This window comes from Schistocerca gregaria, unplaced genomic scaffold, assembly GCF_023897955.1.
Source record: "Schistocerca gregaria isolate iqSchGreg1 unplaced genomic scaffold, iqSchGreg1.2 ptg001059l, whole genome shotgun sequence".
Taxonomy (NCBI): Eukaryota; Metazoa; Arthropoda; class Insecta; order Orthoptera; family Acrididae; genus Schistocerca; species Schistocerca gregaria.
This window is the reverse complement of record NW_026062405.1, coordinates 200001-207500: the sequence shown is the minus strand read 5'-3', so window position 1 is coordinate 207500 and position 7500 is coordinate 200001. Positions and strand designations below refer to the sequence as shown.

At 54.5% G+C, this 7500-nt stretch overlaps 3 non-coding genes across 3 annotated transcripts in view; all 3 read left to right on the top strand.

Annotated features, from left to right (window-relative positions):
- Window positions 1-3675: 3675 nt before the first annotated feature.
- LOC126327711 (small subunit ribosomal RNA) lies at window positions 3676-5568 on the top strand. Its single transcript, XR_007561399.1, has one exon. It is a non-coding gene; the product is annotated as a small subunit ribosomal RNA (ribosomal RNA).
- Window positions 5569-5929: 361 nt separating this feature from the next.
- Window positions 5930-6084, top strand: LOC126327783 (5.8S ribosomal RNA). Its single transcript, XR_007561466.1, has one exon. It is a non-coding gene; the product is annotated as a 5.8S ribosomal RNA (ribosomal RNA).
- A 188-nt stretch (window positions 6085-6272) lies between these two features.
- The window catches only part of LOC126327745 (large subunit ribosomal RNA), a 4222-nt gene continuing 2994 nt past the window's right edge, over window positions 6273-7500 (top strand). The window contains exon 1 of the ribosomal RNA XR_007561432.1: window positions 6273-7500. This exon is cut by the window's right edge and continues 2994 nt beyond it. This is a non-coding gene — a ribosomal RNA (large subunit ribosomal RNA).

Here is a 7500-nt window from a genome sequence, read left to right as displayed (position 1 = left end):
GTGACTCAGGCATCCGCGTACTGCCACCACTATCCACCCCCCCCCCCCACTCTCTCTGCCCCCTTCCCACACAATACCGAATTTAACCAAGATTATCGCTTAACCTAACTGTGGATGTACCAGATTATCGCTTAACCTAACTGTGGCTGTACCAGATTATCGCTTAACCTAACTGTGGCTGTACCAGATTATCGCTTAACCTAACTGTGGCTGTACCAGATTATCGCTTAACCTAACTGTGGCTGTACCAGATTATCGCTTAACCTAACTGTGGCTGTACCAGATTATCGCTTAACCTAACTGTGGCTGTACCAGATTATCGCTTAACCTAACTGTGGCTGTACCAGATTATCGCTTAACCTAACTGTGGCTGTACCAGATTATCGCTTAACCTAACTGTGGCTGTACCAGATTATCGCTTAACCTAACTGTGGCTGTACCAGATTATCGCTTAACCTAACTGTGGCTGTACCAGATTATCGCTTAACCTAACTGTGGCTGTACCAGATTATCGCTTAACCTAACTGTGGCTGTACCAGATTATCGCTTAACCTAACTGTGGCTGTACCAGATTATCGCTTAACCTAACTGTGGATGTACCAGATTATCGCTTAACCTAACTGTGGTTGTACCAGATTATCCCTTAACCTAACTCAATTTGCCCCTTAACCTAAATCAATTTGCCCCTTAACCTAACTCAATTTGCCCCTTAACCTAACTCAATTTGCCCCTTAACCTAACTCAATTTGCCCCTTAACCTAACTCAATTTGCCCCTTAACCTAACTCAATTTGCCCCTTAACCTAACTCAATTTGCCCCTTAACCTAACTCAATTTGCCCCTTAACCTAACTCAATTTGCCCCTTAACCTAACTCAATTTGCCCCTTAACCTAACTCAATTTGCCCCTTAACCTAACTCAATTTGCCCCTTAACCTAACTCAATTTGCCCCTTAACCTAACTCAAGTTGCCCCTTAACCTAACTCAAGTTGCCCCTTAACCTAACTCAAGTTGCCCCTTAACCTAACTCAAGTTGCCCCTTAACCTAACTCAAGTTGCCCCTTAACCTAACTCAAGTTGCCCCTTAACCTAACTCAAGTTGCCCCTTAACCTAACTCAAGTTGCCCCTTAACCTAACTCAAGTTGCCCCTTAACCTAACTCAAGTTGCCCCTTAACCTAACTCAAGTTGCCCCTTAACCTAACTCAAGTTGCCCCTTAACCTAACTCAAGTTGCCCCTTAACCTAACTCAAGTTGCCCCTTAACCTAACTCAAGTTGTCCCTTAACCTAACTCAAGTTGTCCCTTAACCTAACTCAAGTTGTCCCTTAACCTAACTCAAGTTGTCCCTTAACCTAACTCAAGTTGTCCCTTAACCTAACTCAAGTTGTCCCTTAACCTAACTCAAGTTGTCCCTTAACCTAACTCAAGTTGTCCCTTAACCTAACTCAAGTTGTCCCTTAACCTAACTCAAGTTGCCCCTTAACCTAACTCAAGTTGCCCCTTAACCTAACCCACGTTGCCCCTTAACCTAACCCACGTTGTCCCTTAACCTAACCCACGTTGTCCCTTAACCTAACCCACGTTGTCCCTTAACCTAACCCACGTTGTCCCTTAACCTAACCCACGTTGTCCCTTAACCTAACCCACGTTGTCCCTTAACCTAACCCACGTTGTCCCTTAACCTAACCCACGTTGTCCCTTAACCTAACCCACGTTGTCCCTTAACCTAACCCACGTTGTCCCTTAACCTAACCCACGTTGTCCCTTAACCTAACCCACGTTGTCCCTTAACCTAACCCACGTTGTCCCTTAACCTAACCCACGTTGTCCCTTAACCTAACCCACGTTGTCCCTTTGCCTAACATAGTTCACTGCTCGGAATCTCTGGTGTCGTCGTTATCCTCATGTAGATGTCTTGCGAGTGTTGCTTACTTTCCACATATTCCCGCTATCCACTGTCAATTGTACTGCAATAGGACTATATCGCCCCCCCCCCCCTCCCTCTGTCCCTCTCTTTGTGTCTCTGTCCTCTCAAGCTGGTCGGTCTGGCGTTTGAGTGTTAAATGAGCCTCGCAGCTGTTCAGTTGCATTCAGATGTCGACGCCCTCAGTGTACGTCGTGGTATGGTCTGTGTCCATTGTCCGCTGATGTCGTACGCGTAACCCACACGCTGTACCGATCATCGGTCGTTACGTACAGAGTGAAGTAGTGTGATACGTGTGACCGTACGCTGGCTGTGCCCAACGGTGTCGAATCTCAATTTCCATATGTTGTGCTCGATGCTACTTGTCTCGTCTCCCAATAACAGCTAGGTTGCACTGTGGTACGCCGTAGAGGCGTGTGGGAGGAACGTACGAACGCATTGTATGTCACCCTGGGTCGCTGGGTGTGGTGGTGCGGTGAGTCAGGTCAGGTCAGGTCAGGTCAGGTCAGCGTGAGCCGTCTGATGTAGTGACGCGTGTATTCCGACTTTGTCGTATTGCCTCACACAAAGTGCTACCCTGGTGGACCGCGTTCCATATCTGGGACATGCCGCAGATGCCGGTTGACAGTGGATCGCGGAAGGGACATCGCATACGTGCGCGGGCCACCTTCCACGTGTTCTCTTCTGCACATGTCGCAGTGTGTATGTGGTCTGATGTAGCGTGTCGTGACACATGACATCCTGGCATGCAAGAATTGTTGAATTCGCAAATGTAGGTGGACATCTACGTTTACTGCCCAAGATACGCAAATGAACTGGAAATCCGTTGTTGAGCGGTTGTTCACGCTGGAGGTGAATCTGTAATGGCGACGATCGGTACAGCTATTAACCGGTTGTTTCAGCGGTACCCGCCACATCCACACACGTGACTAGGCCCATGTGGGTATGAAGCGATACGCGGCGGTGGCTTGGTGGGACTGTTCCCGGCCGGTGAAGGGGGGCCGCCCGGCGTGTTGGCCGCGCGCTGCGTGGGCGCACGCGCAACAGCCGGCTGGTGGGGGGCGCCGAGTGGCAGGAGCGCCAGCAGACGGGCCCGGCAGGCGGCGCAGCTACGCTGCGGCGCACCCTGCACGCGGCGCCTGGCGGCCAAAGTTGGTTCAGCCGAGCCCGGTGCGAAGCGCGGTGGACATCTGCAGTGTGCTGGTCTGATTGAGGACTGTGTGCGTTGAGGATGCGCCGCCGCCTGGCACTCGGCGCCGCGACGCCGTCTGCTGCTCGGTCGCCCCAGCGGTTCTCGCAGGTGGTTTGTATCGCAGTTGTGCGGACGTGTTGGCGCGTGCGCTGTGCTGGGAGAGTTCGCTTCTGCACCCAAGTGGGGCTTTGCCCTTGTGTGGCGCTGGCGTTGGAGCTGCCGGTCACCATAGGTGGCGCGTGTTGTCTCCCGCCGGCAATGCCACGACAGCACGCTCCCGGGCCTCTGTCGGCAGCGGCAAGCTCAGTTGGGAGCAAGGGTGTTTGCACTAAAACCGTCTACTCGCCTAACTCCGGGTGATTGCGCCTCTCTCGAAACCGACCAAGTACCTAGGACGGCGCTGCGCGCCGCCGGGACCTGAGAGGGTTTCGAGGTGTATCGTGCAGGGGAGCTCGGCCTCCTCCTGTTTGCAGAATAATTGAGCGGACGCTTGCGTGTTCGCGCGGGCCCCCGGGACACACTCCCGGGCGGCCGGCTGCTCAGCTCTAGTTGACGCAGCTCCCTGGTTGATCCTGCCAGTAGTCATATGCTTGTCTCAAAGATTAAGCCATGCATGTCTCAGTACAAGCCGCATTAAGGTGAAACCGCGAATGGCTCATTAAATCAGTTATGGTTCCTTAGATCGTACCCACGTTACTTGGATAACTGTGGTAATTCTAGAGCTAATACATGCAAACAGAGTCCCGACCAGAGATGGAAGGGACGCTTTTATTAGATCAAAACCAATCGGATTGGCTTGTCTGGTCCGTTTGCCTTGGTGACTCTGAATAACTTTGGGCTGATCGCACGGTCCTCGTACCGGCGACGCATCTTTCAAATGTCTGCCTTATCAACTGTCGATGGTAGGTTCTGCGCCTACCATGGTTGTAACGGGTAACGGGGAATCAGGGTTCGATTCCGGAGAGGGAGCCTGAGAAACGGCTACCACATCCAAGGAAGGCAGCAGGCGCGCAAATTACCCACTCCCGGCACGGGGAGGTAGTGACGAAAAATAACGATACGGGACTCATCCGAGGCCCCGTAATCGGAATGAGTACACTTTAAATCCTTTAACGAGTATCTATTGGAGGGCAAGTCTGGTGCCAGCAGCCGCGGTAATTCCAGCTCCAATAGCGTATATTAAAGTTGTTGCGGTTAAAAAGCTCGTAGTTGGATTTGTGTCCCACGCTGTTGGTTCACCGCCCGTCGGTGTTTAACTGGCATGTATCGTGGGACGTCCTGCCGGTGGGGCGAGCCGAAGGGGTGCTTTCGCGTCCCGAGGCGGACCCCGTTTAAATCCTACCAGGGTGCTCTTTGTTGAGTGTCTCGGTGGGCCGGCACGTTTACTTTGAACAAATTAGAGTGCTTAAAGCAGGCAAGCCCGCCTGAATACTGTGTGCATGGAATAATGGAATAGGACCTCGGTTCTATTTTGTTGGTTTTCGGAACCCGAGGTAATGATTAATAGGGACAGGCGGGGGCATTCGTATTGCGACGTTAGAGGTGAAATTCTTGGATCGTCGCAAGACGAACAGAAGCGAAAGCATTTGCCAAGTATGTTTTCATTAATCAAGAACGAAAGTTAGAGGTTCGAAGGCGATCAGATACCGCCCTAGTTCTAACCATAAACGATGCCAGCCAGCGATCCGCCGCAGTTCCTCCGATGACTCGGCGGGCAGCCTCCGGGAAACCAAAGCTTTTGGGTTCCGGGGGAAGTATGGTTGCAAAGCTGAAACTTAAAGGAATTGACGGAAGGGCACCACCAGGAGTGGAGCCTGCGGCTTAATTTGACTCAACACGGGAAACCTCACCAGGCCCGGACACCGGAAGGATTGACAGATTGATAGCTCTTTCTTGATTCGGTGGGTGGTGGTGCATGGCCGTTCTTAGTTGGTGGAGCGATTTGTCTGGTTAATTCCGATAACGAACGAGACTCTAGCCTGCTAACTAGTCGCGTGACATCCTTCGTGCTGTCAGCGATTACTTTTCTTCTTAGAGGGACAGGCGGCTTCTAGCCGCACGAGATTGAGCAATAACAGGTCTGTGATGCCCTTAGATGTTCTGGGCCGCACGCGCGCTACACTGAAGGAATCAGCGTGTCTTCCTAGGCCGAAAGGTCGGGGTAACCCGCTGAACCTCCTTCGTGCTAGGGATTGGGGCTTGCAATTGTTCCCCATGAACGAGGAATTCCCAGTAAGCGCGAGTCATAAGCTCGCGTTGATTACGTCCCTGCCCTTTGTACACACCGCCCGTCGCTACTACCGATTGAATGATTTAGTGAGGTCTTCGGACTGGTACGCGGCATCGACTCTGTCGTTGCCGATGCTACCGGAAAGATGACCAAACTTGATCATTTAGAGGAAGTAAAAGTCGTAACAAGGTTTCCGTAGGTGAACCTGCGGAAGGATCATTACCGACTAGACTGCATGTCTTTCGATGTGCGTGTCGTGTCGCGCAACACGCTACCTGTACGGCAGTGGCCGTGCGCCGCGTGCGGAACCACGCGTGCCTCTCAAAATTAGCGGAAGTGTTGTTGTTGTGTGGTACGAGCGCTGAAGCTCTGGAGCGGCTGGCCTGCGGTACCTGGCGCCTGGCGCCGGTTTTGAATGACGTTCGCCCGAGTGCCTGTCCGCTCCGGTGTGGAGCCGTACGACGCCCATCGGCTGTGAGGCCGTTGGACACAAAAAAATAGTGGAACAGGGGCCGTCAGACGCCTCAGTCCCGCAAATGCTACTGTCTTGAAAGAGACAGTGGGAGACTGAAAAGGAAAAGATCACCCAGGACGGTGGATCACTCGGCTCGTGGGTCGATGAAGAACGCAGCAAATTGCGCGTCGACATGTGAACTGCAGGACACATGAACATCGACGTTTCGAACGCACATTGCGGTCCATGGATTCCGTTCCCGGGCCACGTCTGGCTGAGGGTCGGCTACGTATACTGAAGCGCGCGGCGTTTGTCCCGCTTCGGAGACGTGGGAGTGTCGTGGTCGCCTGTGTGGCCGGCCGCGTCTCCTTAAACGTGCGATGCGCGCCCGTCGCCTGGCGGTTCGCATACCGGTACTTTCTCGGTAGCGTGCACAGCCGGCTGGCGGTGTGGCGTGCGACACCTCGTACAACGACCTCAGAGCAGGCGAGACTACCCGCTGAATTTAAGCATATTACTAAGCGGAGGAAAAGAAACTAACAAGGATTCCCCCAGTAGCGGCGAGCGAACAGGGAAGAGTCCAGCACCGAACCCCGCAGGCTGCCGCCTGTCGTGGCATGTGGTGTTTGGGAGGGTCCACTACCCCGACGCCTCGCGCCGAGCCCAAGTCCAACTTGAATGAGGCCACGGCCCGTAGAGGGTGCCAGGCCCGTAGCGGCCGGTGCGAGCGTCGGCGGGACCTCTCCTTCGAGTCGGGTTGCTTGAGAGTGCAGCTCCAAGTGGGTGGTAAACTCCATCTGAGACTAAATATGACCACGAGACCGATAGCGAACAAGTACCGTGAGGGAAAGTTGAAAAGAACTTTGAAGAGAGAGTTCAAAAGTACGTGAAACCGTTCTGGGGTAAACGTGAGAAGTCCGAAAGGTCGAACGGGTGAGATTCACGCCCATCCGGCCACTGGCCCCCGCCCTCGGCAGATGGGGCCGGCCGCCCGCGCGGAGCAATCCGCGGCGGGGTCGTGTCCGGTTGCCTTTCCACTCGCCGCGGGGTGGGGCCGTTCCGGTGTGCGGTGGGCCGCACTTCTCCCCTAGTAGGACGTCGCGACCCGCTGGGTGCCGGCCTACGGCCCGGGTGCGCAGCCTGTCCTTCCGCGGGCCTCGGTTCGCGTCTGTTGGGCAGAGCCCCGGTGTCCTGGCTGGCTGCTCGGCGGTATATCTGGAGGAGTCGATTCGCCCCTTTGGGCGCTCGGGCTCCCGGCAAGCGCGCGCGGTTCTTCCCGGATGACGGACCTACCTGGCCCGGCCCCGGACCCGCGCCGCTGTTGGCTCGGGATGCTCTCGGGCGGAATAATCGCTCCCGTCAGCGGCGCTTCAGCTTTGGACAATTTCACGACCCGTCTTGAAACACGGACCAAGGAGTCTAACATGTGCGCGAGTCATTGGGCTGTACGAAACCTAAAGGCGTAATGAAAGTGAAGGTCTCGCCTTGCGCGGGCCGAGGGAGGATGGGGCTTCCCCGCCCTTCACGGGGCGGCGGCCTCCGCACTCCCGGGGCGTCTCGTCCTCATTGCGAGGTGAGGCGCACCTAGAGCGTACACGTTGGGACCCGAAAGATGGTGAACTATGCCTGGCCAGGACGAAGTCAGGGGAAACCCTGATGGAGGTCCGTAGCGATTCTGACGTGCAAATCGATCGTCGGAG